The sequence below is a fragment of the Papio anubis genome, unplaced genomic scaffold (genome assembly GCF_008728515.1).
Source record: "Papio anubis isolate 15944 unplaced genomic scaffold, Panubis1.0 scaffold84, whole genome shotgun sequence".
In the NCBI taxonomy this organism is placed as follows: Eukaryota; Metazoa; Chordata; class Mammalia; order Primates; family Cercopithecidae; genus Papio; species Papio anubis.
Window position 1 is genome coordinate 214044 of NW_022168625.1, and position 13921 is coordinate 227964.

The 13921-nt window shown below is 33.9% G+C and overlaps 1 long non-coding RNA gene across 2 annotated transcripts in view; it reads left to right on the forward strand.

Annotated features, from left to right (window-relative positions):
- Positions 1 to 13921, forward strand: part of LOC116273540 — a 277498-nt gene that overhangs the window by 202810 nt on the left and 60767 nt on the right. The window contains exons 2-3 of one of the 2 annotated variants that reach the window (XR_004181859.1): positions 6213 to 6303; positions 9784 to 11200. This is a non-coding gene — a long non-coding RNA (uncharacterized LOC116273540). Of the gene's footprint in view, positions 1 to 6212; positions 6304 to 9783; positions 11201 to 13921 lie in introns of those variants that run through there. The other variant, XR_004181860.1, reaches the window with a different exon arrangement.

Here is a 13921-nt window from a genome sequence, read left to right on the forward strand (position 1 = left end):
TTGAACAGAACAGTTGATGAGAACTTCAGTCTAGACTGGAGTGATGATAACAGCTGATTAGCTTTCCTTGGAGACTGCAAGACCAGCCTACTCTGATTACTCCCAGGGGAAGCCCCAGATAAAGTCTGCATACCTCACTCCTCCTACTCTCCTATACTCCTACTAATTTATGTTCCTTCTCCCTGGTGAATTCTCATTGGTTTCACAATGTAAAAATATTATGATGTAGTGTTTATGATATGCTGCTTTGATATATTGTGAGGTTTCATTATAGTGAAATAAAACCTGCGAATTAGTGAATCTAGAATAAAACTGAATACCAGCTGATTATAGTGAAGTTATAAATATAATTCCCATTAGATTTTATTTAAAAATAATTAAAATTGTTTGCAAAATGTCTAGCATAGGGACTAGTACAAAGGCAGTGCCCAATAGCTAAAAAGTATTGCTGTTAGAATAGATTTAATCTCAGATTTGAATTAGGAATTTTTAAGAAACTGCTTATTAGAAAACATCTTTTTTTTTTTTTTTTTTGAGATGGAGTCTTGCTCTGTTCCCAGACTGGAGTGCAGTGGCATGATCTTGGTTCACTGCAACCTCTGCCTCCCAGGTTCAAGTGATTCTCCTGCCTCAGCCTCCAGAGTAGCTGGGACTATAGGTGTGCGCCACCATGCCCAGCTAATTTTTGTATTTTTAGTAGAGCAGGATTTCAGCATGTTGGCCAGGATGGTCTCCATCTCTTGACCTTGTGATCCGCATGCCTCAGCCTCCCAAAATGCTGGGATTACAGGCATGAGCCACCATGCCTGGCCTAGAAAACATCTTAATGATTAATCAAACTTTGTTTGTTAGAACACTTCCAGTTATACATTAAAAATCTGAAAAATAATTGATATCACAAATATGTAGTGAAAGAACTTATTTTAAAAATAAACTCTTAAAAAGTAACTCTTGAAAATAAGTTTCTACTTTAACAGTTTTCCAATTTTTTCCTTTTGTTATTCATTCATTTTGAGTGTTAAGTTAATAATGTCAGTTTATGTGATAATGATATATAAACAACACACTTAAATCACAAAACCAGTAACCTAATTGTTGAAGATTAATAATATGTTTATAGTCATTCAAGTAGGATTATATAAATAGCTTTAGCTATTGATTAAACATGGTTGGTAAAATTTAACTCACCCATGTAACTTTTACCACATTTTGAAAGTGCAGTGGAGTATGAACAATAAAGATGGAGTATTTGCCTTTGTAGAACTTATAACGCTAAGATTTTGAAACAGACCTACTTCACTTCTTGAGGAAGTTACTGCTTTTGTAATATTTATATAAGCAAGGTTTCTCAGGTCACTGGCCGTTAAATAAACCTAGTTTAACCATGTTAAAGATTTAAGAATTCCTTACCTCACACTCTGTATTAACTTTCATTCTTTTCCAATATTTCCTCTTGCTAAGAAGTTTCAGGTTCTCAGCTGGAGCATAATATAAGAATGATTATTATATAACATTTTTTTCTCTGCTTCAGATAGCTTTGGAGCCAAAGATCCTTATCTCCTCTGTTCCAAATTTATATAATACTTCTATCTTCCTCATTGAGTTTATAAGAAATGATGTAAGTCTATGTATGTGAGACTTGCATAATAATAAAAGAAGAACAGTATGAACTTAGGATATTGTCAGAATAATAGTCATTTGCTTGGATTAATTATATATTAATGATGTTTGGTGGTTAATGATACAATATGATTGCTTTAGACCACAAGTTTTACCTCTGCTATTGAGCCTAGATATTATTTAGCACATCATGAAATCCAGGTTCAGAAAAATGTAGTTGTTTGGACTAATCAGTTGATAAGTGAGTAGGAATTAAAGGTTGATATTCCATCTTATATTTTAGTTTAATTTTTATTATCTTGTGCTATTATTTGATAGACTTAACCTATGACTGTCTTAGAAAAATCATTTTAGTTATGTAAGTAATACAGTCTCCTGGGAAATTCTTAGAATATTTCACCTAAGGTTAAATTCCAATTTGATCACCAAGCCAATCACACAAGAGCATCTTTTTTCAGAAAGTGAACAAATTTCAAACAGTCAAGTATCTTTTTGGATTAGGTGGGTAAAAAAGTGACAGAAAACCCCAGAATAACAGTGGCTGAAACCAAATATAAATTCTTTTCAGTCTCATATTCACACACTCTAGCTGGTGTTACTCAAGGCTATGTGGGTATTCTAAAATATCAGGGACCCTGCCCCTCTTTGTTTCTCCATAATAGTGGCCTCCAACTTATGGCCAAGATGGCAGTTGGAGTTTCAGTCATTATATTGCATTCTAGCTACAAGAAAAAAAGTACCCCTCCCTACTTTAAGTATACTCTTAGAAGTCACAAATCATTTTCACTTGACTCTTAATATGCAAAAGTTAGTGACATGAACATAATTAGCTGCAAAGAGACTAAGAAATGTGGTCTTTATTCCAGGCTGCTACATGCCCAAGTGAAAACTGGGGCTTTCATTGTTATGGAAGAAGGGGGAACAGTGTCTGCCATAGTAAGTGTCCAGGGACAGTAAGAATTCTATTGCCTATTACTTTATTTTCTTGTCCAGCCCAGATATCTGCTGAAAACCTCGGCCATTATCAAGAGAGTCACGCTTAGCAAAATATTAGGAGTCCCATCCTTACTAGTGAATGATGCCTAAAAATCTATTCTTCTGGCATTTTATATCTGATATATCAGGGATAATTTTGATTTTCCTTGGAACTTTCATAAACATCCACTTCAAGGAATAGTTATAACAATAGCAATAAAACAGCAAGTTGCAAAATATGTAATAAAATGAACAACTGACCACATGATACTATATATATTTTTCTGCATACACAAATATATAGATATATTATAGACATATATCTATATAAAATTTAAAAAACCTTGAAGGCTACAGGCAAAACTGATAGTGATCATTACCTTTTGTGCTGTGGGATAAGGGTTGATGATCAAATTGGACTTTATCTGTAAAGTTCTAAAAATTTGCAGCAAAATAAGGTATGCTTGGGAAGGTAGCAGGAGTAGAAAGTAGACATATTTTGTGGAAACTCTTAGGAATTCTGTAGTACCCTAACTGTATAGCCATTGTATCAATTACAGGTTTTTATTGTGAGCAATAGAAACCAATTCTAATGAACAAAATCAAAAAGGGAATTGGAAGAGCACTGATTATCATAGATTCAAAGACAAAGTTGAAGAAGACTATGTAGTAGGAAGTAAGGGTAGCCACTATAAATCCAGCTCTCTTTCATTCTTGTGTCTCTGTTAAAGATTTACATCCTCATGAGGTGAAATGACATTGGCAAACCTTGAGGTGTATTCATTAGCTGAGGTTTGGGAGGTTAGAGTTGTAAGTAAGTGGATACCTTGATTCTACGAAGACCAAGAGCGTAGAAAAGACTGTTGCCCAAGTAAAAGTTAGGCTTGTGTTGACAGTAAAAAGGGAGAAACAATATTAGGAGGCAAAAGCAATAGATGTCTACAACTATCACAGAAGACGAAATCTATTAATTTTTCCTTGCTTTAGCTGTAATTTTTAGGATGCTTTGTGGGTATGTAGGGGAAGGTTCGGTTTTGAAGCTAGAATTAGTGATTTTAATTCTCAAAAGAGCGTTTACTCGGTTACAGTACAGTGAACCAAGTTAACAAATCTTCTGTACTATCAAGATTTGCTCAGGAATTGTTTTCTTTACTGCTCTTATTTTCTGAGCAATTTAATCTCAACCTTTGTTGGTTATGCTATAGGAAGCCATGAGTGTCTGAGCTACTATTCACAAATATTTATTACAAATCCCTGGAAAGGATTGTATTTTCTCACACCATTGATTTCAAGGTTGGGCATAGCACTTGCTTTGGCCAAGAAAATATGAGTAGAAGTTATATATGTTACTTTTAAGCAGAAGCTTTAAGAGACATTGTGTGGCTCTGTTCTCTCCTCTGCACAATAACCGAAGATGGTTCAGATAGAAGATGTTTCATCAGTGTCTCAGTCCCCCAAGATGAAGAGCCACAGTAAACCTGCTATTTATGCATATTATTATTGAGAAGTAATCTCTTGCAACTGTAAACCACTGAGATTTGGGCTATTGGTTACTATAGTATAACCTAACCACTGTTGATTTATGTACTTGTAAAATGAATTCTCTGTTCAAATTTCACAGAGAATTTCCAACAAACTGTGGTTTTGAAAACAGACCATAAGCAGGAAATTAGGTAGATGCTGAATAAGTGAATATTAGTAGTAGTAGAAATAGCAGTAGTAGTAGAATAGCAGTAGAAAACATGTAGATTTTTCTAAACAAGCAACTGATAAAATTACTTTTCTGTTTGAGACATTTAATATCAAAGTAATACATAGTATATATCGTAACATGGAACACTCACTTTTGGACAGAACAGTGCATTAAAGAAATTCTCAAATATCTGATTATCTCCTTTCGTGCTAATTAGTAATTATTTTCCATGTAAATTTAGGTTTTTTATTATTAAGTGATATATATTTTATATCTATATTATATATGTAATATAGATATTTTATATATGTATATGACAAGCTGAGGAACATAAAGCTAGAAAAGCAAAAGCAGATAAGTTATGATCAATTTAAGGAGCTACATTTCTAGATCAATAACATAAACAGTAGGTTGCAATGATTTAACCTAGTAGTAATTGCTCCTTAACTCTTCGCAAAAAACAATCACTAGGTGTATTTTCTCTCTTAAATATTTCCCAAATCTATCCTTTCCTTCCTATCCTTACCATCACTTCTTTAAATCAGATATTCATCATCTCTTTCTAAAGGTTTGTGATAGTCCCTTAACTAATCCCTGCAGTGTTGCTCTCCTCCATGTTACCTTTTTCAAAGTTGCTGAATACTGTTTCTAAAACACAGATTTGATTATCTGATTTCCTTGCATTAGACCGTTTTGGTTCAACACTTTCTGGTACAATGACAAGGTCCAACCTCCTTAAGTAGCACACAAGCCTTCCCTGAAAGCGATTGTGAGAATGAGTTGTAAGACCAGACTCTACTATCTGGACTTACTAAATATTTATAACTATATGTTTATTAAAATGTTAACTTCTATTAATATTAACTGGTTTCTCCCTCACTTCCTGTGTTTACTCTGTTTTGCCATTACCCGATTGCCTTGCAATTTTACATTTGTATTTCTTTATTCCTTTGTAGTTACTGATAATGCTCTCCTTCCACCCCACAAACTGGTTAGTATATACTACGTCAAGTTTTAACGTTAAGTTCAAGAGTAATTGGTTTTAATTTTGAGATTAAGTGACTTTTCATTGAGTAAGACACTTGTTTTATGAACTTCTCTGATACTTGGTCTATATCTCTATTATTCCAGTTATCACATGGTATGACATTATGTTTATGTATCTGTTTACCTCTATGAGACTATAGGCAACTTGAGAGCAGGAACTATGTCTTGTGCATGATTGTGCCCTGATACAGTTCCTGGTACATAGCAGACACATGATGAAAAAGTTTGTGGAATATGTAGGAAATTGCTGTATAAAGAATCACTCTTGAACTCACTATTATGTGGTTCAGTTTTGTTTGATTGAGATCTTTGTGATACATTTCTTTTAAAATATATTTCCAGAGAATGTTATTTTTTGAATTCTTGATGCTTCCCTTCATCTAACAAAGATAAGTCAACCTAGTTTCCTTTCCTCCCTTGATTGTTTCTACCCGTGGAGCTAAAATTAATGCTCTACTCCAGTAACTATATTAGCATAGGTGTCTAGTATTTTCATTTCCCCAAATTAATAAATAAACTGTACTAAAATTATAGGCAATTTAAAATTTGTATGGGAAGTGAGCAGTACAAGCATGTTGACTTTTCATGATATATTAAAAAAAGAACAAAATAGGCATGTAAATGAAATAATATCTGCCGTGAATCTTGATATGGATATATTATTTAAAGGCTTGATTTCAACTATTTATAAATAAAGACTCTATTACTGTATAAAATTAAATTGATGAATCTAGCAGATCATAATGATTTTATTTATATGGTTTTCATGTTGCAAGGAAGTTGTCACTTGGAATAAAGAAGCATTATTGTTGGCTCCAGAGTGTTGGAAACATATTTGTTATCTAATATATTACAACTGAAGATCTGCTTTTTACAGGACACTAACAAGTGCTGGTAAAGACCTACAAGATAATTTTCTGATGGCCCTGGCAATGAGAGAAGAAGACAATCGCAATGGAAAACTGAGTGTAAGTACATTTCACCTAATAGCTTAAAATGTATACCCTAAAGGCACAATTAACGTTAAAAATATAACATTAAATATCTTTCTTAAAGTAATTTGTAAGATGTAAAATATGGTTCCTCTTTATTAATTATATATTATAGGAATAAATGTAAAAAGTCAAAAATTCTCATTTACATCTCTAGAAGTAGCCAAATTGTTAAAAAGAAAAAGGATTCTAAACATTTATTGCAAAGAAAATGCCTTTGCATGGCAGAATGGTTCTTTAACCTAGGTAAAGCCTCCAGCTTCTTTTAAACTTAACCTTTTTACACTCTCTCAAGTTGCATCACCAACTGACCCCAAGTTTTGTCCCCTGATTTTACGTGACTCCTAGAATATAGTACCATAGTCTGCCTTCTAGTCCTACCTTGGAAGATGTGATAGAAATCATATAATAGAAGAATATGTGTTATCATTATTTTGAATGATCCAAGGAGAATATAATTTTACTTTATTAAAATGTGTGCTATATCAAATATGTAGAGTATGCGAATATTATTTGGAATAAAGATTTACTCTCATGCTTTGTTAATATGATATTTGTGATAACAGTCTGTGTAAGTCTTAACATATTCCAAATAAAATTTAATAGAAAAGGCAAATATTCATGCTAAAAGTGTAGTAAGTGACTGACTTACAGAAAAATAATCAGAAATACTGTGATAAAAAATATTTCGAGCAACAGAACAATATGTATATAAGGACATCTATTCTACCAATACTTTCTCAAAAAAAAGTTGGAGTTTTTCTCACTATCAGATCCACTGAAAATATCACATGCAGGCAAAACCCTCAATGTACTTCAGAGAGAGAAACAATCATACCATGTTTAGTTAATAGAATAGAATTAGCCCCGACTTAAAATAAGGGAACATTTCTTGTAGGAAGTAGGCTGACAGAGGTTTTAAAAGGGTGGGGATGGAAACATGGGCAGAGACTAGACTTTGGACAGCCTTAGTAATCACAACAGAAAAGTCTGGAATTTATCTGACTGTTAGTACAGCAGCTAGAGAGGTTTGAGGAAAGGCAGGAGAAAGTGGTGTCAAAGAACCTGTTAAGGACGTCCAAGAAGGAACAAATGATTATCAGTGGTCAAACAAGATAAGGACTGAAAAACCATCCATTGTGTTTGCCTGTAGATTATTATTATTTTTTTAATTTGTCAAGAACAAATTCCACCCACAGTAAAGGTAGAAAACAAATTCCATAAGGTTGAAAAAAATGGTCCACGATTAAATAGTAGGACCAGCAAGCACAGACAGCTGTAGAGACCCAGAGTCTGTGATTTGAACCACAACAATATGCTTCTTTTCAAACACATCTTCTTTATCTTGTTCTTCCATTGTTATCTCCTTTGATGACGAATTACAGCACAAACCACCAACTTACTCAGATCAGAAGCATGTCAGTTACAGACTCTTTCTCTCACCCATGTTGAATAAACTACCTACCACGTTCTCTTAAGTATAAGTCAAATCAATTTACTTTAATCATCCTAAGTATCATTTACCTTGATTCAAGCCATTATTATATCTTAAAGAAATTAAAACAGACTTCTAAATGATATACCTATATATGTTCTTGCTCAACTTCCATTCATTTTCCAGTCACCCAAAACATATTTCTTGTGCATTTGCACAAGGTTGGAATGGTTCTAGGCATTGGGAGCCTGAGGTGCTGCAGAGTTCATGACCTTAGCGGGTTTATATTTTACAGAGTGGAGATAGAAAGTAAGACAAGATAAAAGTGGAATAATTAAATTCAGCTCTAGATGAATACTCTAGAAAATATAATATTAATATTTAATACGCTCTTCCATCATCTGTTTAGACAAAACATTGAAATTTATGTGCAATTTATGTACAAAAATATTTTAAAAACATTTTTATTTGTTGTACAGTGCTTCAAATGACAGGGACAATGGATGTTTTTCCCTAGTAATGTAGCTCTTTAGCTTTATTTTAAATATGAGCCGTTCATGTATGAAAATGTTTCTACCTCACGCCTCATGTATTTTAGGTTTAAAAATTCTTAAAAGACTAAAATGAATAATTTTATTATTTATTTCTCAATTGTATGCAGATCTATTGTTTCCCGAGCAAGTGTAGCTTTCTGATTGCTCATGCTATGAAGTTTTTAACCCTACTACCACAGTGAAGCATTTATAAAGTGTATGCTTATGATAAGTGCTTGGCACAGCACATTGTACTGGTCTGTTTTAGAATAGCCAACAACTCACATTAGAGACAAATGACAGTAATTCAAACAGATGTAAAAAATTCAGAGACCTGAACTCATCAAATAAATATACGAGCTATTACAAATGCATTTTCTCAGAAATATCAGTGGAAAATTTATAGAAATTAAATATTTAAATGAGGCTGAAACTAGGACATAATTTAATCTCCAGATATGTTGCAATAGGAATGGTTGAATTACACAGGATGCTTTAATGAAGATGTACATCTTGAGAGCATTTCATGTATATGTTAGAGACTAAGTAACATCTTAGAGGTCAAGATGTGGTAATTGAAGAAAAAACTAGTTAGAAATTGGAGAGGTAAAATGGATTATTTTGAGACAATAATTTCCAATTTCTTTCAAGACTACTCTGAAGTATTTGCATAGCAGATCAATTTGTCTTATTTCCTTTCTTGGTGTCTATGATGTAGTTATCTTACAGTTTTTCTACTTTCTTCTGACTTTTTAACTTAATCTCTTTCTTGGGCTGATCATCTTATATCTCCAGTTGACCTGTATTGCTTCTACTATACACATTTTCCCTTAGTGAACCATCAAAACCCATGAGTTCACTGACTGTGTTTCTTGCTACAAAAAAACAGAAACCTAGATCATTTTTGTCTATCTATTAATTATGTTTTTTCAGTTAGTCATTAAACAAATAGTGATAAATGGCTCTATATGAGGCATCGTACTAACTACTTGGGATACAATGGGTGGCAAGTGCTTATGGAGCTTACAGTTGTTTGGGGCAGAAAATGAATAATCAAATAATCGTTATTTGTATAGAAATAAAAGCAAAACTGCAATGTGACAGGTGCTATGGAGGAAAAACACAAAAAGCTCTGATCATGTGTAAGTGGATAGAGGATGATATAATCAGATTTTCAGACAGAAAACATCAGTGTGCCTTTAGTATAGGGAATAAATTTCAGAAAGGATAAAGCAGGTGCCAGCAGATGCATTGCAAAATCAGATGAAAAGAAGAGAAATGATTTGAGAGCTATTTAGAAGGCAAACGTGGCAGGATGCTGTGATAAGATATAGTTAAGGAAGGGGTAGAAAGAAAGGGGGTGGTCTTTGGAGATAGATAGATGGTGCTGCCACTCTGAGATGCAGTGCACTAAAAGATCAGAAATGGGAGACAGAGATCATGTGGTTGATTTTGAACATACTGAATTTGAGTTGTTTTTGACAACAGAATATGTGCAGATATTAAGAAGCTGGAGAAAAAGATCTGAATTCTACTCCAAAGTTTACCTCCATATTGCTATCCCTCAAATGCTCAACATTTACTCTATTAGTAAGTTATTTGTTTTTCCTTTTCCACTTATCAGATCTCACATCCATTTGGTCACGAACCCTGGTCAATTTTACTTGGTAAATAATTCTCAAATCAATGTGGGAGAGAAGGCAATGAAGCCAAAGAGATTGGTAACAGACAGGTCTAAGGGCTCTGTTACTGTGCTCAGTAGCAAGGACAGTGTTACTGAGATGAAGGTGATGAATGTCCTTAAAAGAATGTATACAAATGGTTAATGTGATCAGACATGCAATTTAAGAGTACACCGGCAGCAGTATACGGGGATAAGTGTGTCTCCATAGAGATGGGGAATGAGATATAAGACAGGGAGGTCAACTGAGAGGCCATTGTAACAGTTCAGGCAATACACAATAGAAGGCTGAGATAAATAAATGACAAAATGAATGGGAAGAGAAAGATAGATTGAGTGATTACTTAGGAGATAAAATCTGCAAACCATGTGCTTGTTTTTATGTAAGAAATGGTGATTTGTGAGATTCAGTGGAGAGTGAGCAGCTGATAATAATTTTAATAATGGAAAGAAGTATAATCCTGGCTTTAGAGGATTTAGTATAGTTCAGTGATTATAAAACAGAATTTTGAGGTAGACAGTAACTAGACTGAAGTTCCAGACTCACTGCCTACCAAGTATTATGGATTGCAAAGGACATTACTGTATTTTCTAAGCCACAATTTCCTTCTCTGTAATGTGGGAATTAAAAGAGTACCTTCATCTTAATATTGATTATTGAAAATATAGATTAAACATTTGTCACACTGTATGATACAACTATTTAATATATAATAAATTTTATAATAAAGGAGTGTTATAACTGCTAAAGCTATAATTGTGAATAAAATAGATGTAGAAAATATGCAATACTTTTGCTCATAGTCTTTAAGGAAAACATTGATTAGATTTGAATTTCTCTTTAGAAAAGATAGTTGAAACAGTTGAGACAATCAGTTGCTTATAGATTTTATTAGAGATGCAAAGATTGCTGGTCATCATAAGATATTATAGCCATCAGAATATTTTTTAAAGAAACACTATAGATTTTTTTAGTGTTGTAGGAACCCCTCTGCATTTTAACTTATACTCTGTCCAAACCACTTTACCATTTGTCAAAAACAAAGATGTTTGGGAGATGGGTCCTCCCTATAGTGCTTCTAATGTAATAGGATTATGTAACTCTTTCTAGTGAACAAGCATCCTCCCTATAGTGCTTCTAATGTAATAGGATTATGTAACTCTTTCTAGTGAACAAGCAGCTAGGGGAGGAGATAATTATTTTTCAGATAGTAGCAAACTAAGAATCCCTGATTTGTTGAGTGAAAAAAGTAAAAATAAAACATTTCCTTTCTAATTAAAGACTCATGAAGATAATAATGAGAGGTCACATGTCACATGCTGTTCTGGGTGGGAAAAGTGAGACCCATTGACACTTATTTTCCCACTGAATGTTGACTGTGTAAACAGTCAAATGGGTGACTAGTTTTGTCTTTGAAATATGCATTATTGAAGCTAGTAAAAAAACATTCCCTACAGCTTTTCCTTTAGAGTCATTCAAAGAAACCACTGTACCTGGGTCAGGAAAACTTATGAATTAGGTGGTTCCTAATATACCTATTTCCTGTGTTGAAATCTCTATGAAACATAAGATTGTGTTGTATATGACCAATAACATTGTGCTGACATGATCTTTTCCCTCCTTGCTATTTTCCAACTTTTATAAAATGTTCCCTTTCAAGAAAATGAAGGTATTATACAGATGTTTATTTATTTTTTAATATAATTCATGCTTGTCTACTAATAAACCCTTATGGAAATTATATGACTCACACAATCTTACCCTCATTTTAAATAAATTACATCAACATTTGGGGGAAAATGTATATCAACGTTTATTTCACTAGAAAAAGTATAGCTGGATAGATCTTTAATTTCCTTATTTCCTGGATAAAAATTTGATACAGAAGCAGTGAGAAGTGCAGGACAGAGTGAAGGTTATGGAGTCATCTTATCTGAGTTTGAATCTTGAATTTTCTACTTATCACAAGCTAAAGACACATTTCTCAACTCAACACAGCCTGAGTTTCCCCACCCAAAGTATGGGGATAATAAGTTTCACACTGCTGAGATATTTATAGAATAAAATTATATAATGTGTAAAGTACATCTAAGCCTAAAACTTGGTAGGTGTATTTTTTTTTTTTTTTCTTTTCTGAGACAGCTCTTTGCTCTGTTGCCCAGGTTGGAGCGCAGTGGTACCATCATGGCTCACTGCAGCCAAGATTTCCTGGGCTCAAGTATCCTCCCACCTCAGCGTCCTGAAAAGCTGAAACTACTGGCATGTGTTGCCACACCCAGCTATTTTTTAGAGTTATTTGTAGAGACAGGGTTTCCCTATGTTGCCCAGGCTAGTCGTGAACACCTGGGCTCAAGTTACCCTCTTGCTGGGCCTCCTAAAGTGCAAGCTACTGCATTATAGATGTTTAATAAAGCATAAATACCATGTGTTACGTTAGGTCAGATTCCCTAAAAACAGAGCCTAGGCTGCCAATTTTAGTGCAAGCGATCTATTGAGAAAGTTCTTTCATCTGAAACCTGTTATGGCATGATGGAAGCACAATACTATAGAGGAAGAAGCTAGGCAGAGATGTGGTTTCAGTGGAAATCTAGTCTCAGTCTGATCTCACAGAAATAATATGTATGAGAGATTGTTCTGTCTGCGGCAAGGGGAATTTGCTTGTATACATTTCCTTCGCCTTTCCTCTCTCCATCAATTAATCATCAGCTGCCACAGAGGTGGGAGATGGAGAAGTAGCTCCTGTCAGCTAAGGACAGTCCTTTCAAGGAGGGTGCAGGTGGGAACTATTGGCTTTTAACACCTGCAGCTCTGGAGCTGGGTACATCTGCCTGGGAAGTGAGATCTAAGAAGAATACTACCAACATCCACTGCAGTGCTCTATAACTACAGATGCTAAAGCTTAGTTCTAGCCATTTTAGAAAAAAGGAGTATGTAATTGTTTCAATGATGTCATCTTATGTAAGCAAAACATAATTTTGTTTAGGTATTTAAAGTTACCAATCATTTTATGTGAAAATTTAATGGTATCTTTAGTGTTACATATCTGACGTGAGACATAGTCATTTGAATTAAAATAAAAAGTATTTGGTCATTTGCAAATAACCAAAAGCCCAAGCATGATTTGGTGTCCCAAAATTTTACATATGTAAGAAACTTTCCCAGTTAAATCTTGTGTCTGCTAGTACATGTCCCATATATAATTGGTGCTGGGTTTTTCAAACTGACAGAATCAAGACAGCCAATTATACTTCATTAAGACAATTAGATAATAATAATAATGACTATAATTTCAGCAATAGCTAATATATATTAAAAGCTTACCAAGTACTGGGCATTTTTCATAAGTGCTTTATATCCCTGAACTCTTAATATTTACTACATATATGAAATAGGTGTTATTTTTATATCCACTTTATAGATGAGAATTCTGAGGCACGAAGAGGTTGAACATCTTTTCCAGGTTTACATAACTGATTAGTGAGTGACTTGAAATCAAATCTAGGCAGTCTGGCTCCAGAGTCTGATTTTAACCACTATGCAAATGAACAAAATTGCCCTTCACAGAGGAAGACTTATGAAAACATATTACTTATGACAGTGGGGTATTAGCTCAGATGTAGCAGGTAAAACTGATGTTAATAACAGTAGATACATTAGTAGCTTGTATTGCATGACTGTCACTCCTCTAAGCACTTTATATGTTAACTCAATCACTCCTGATTTGTATCTTTATTTCTAGGTGACAAAATGAGTCACAGAGAGGTTAAATATTTTGCCCAAAGTTCATGGTAAAACACATGTTTAAACTCAAGCAATCTGGGTCCGGAATCTGGGCTCATTAACCATTGAGCCCCCAAAGAGAGACACTCATCCATGGAAACATGAATATTATTTCCATGTGATTTAATATGAAAATATGGGAAAAAATTCTCTTTATACCTCCT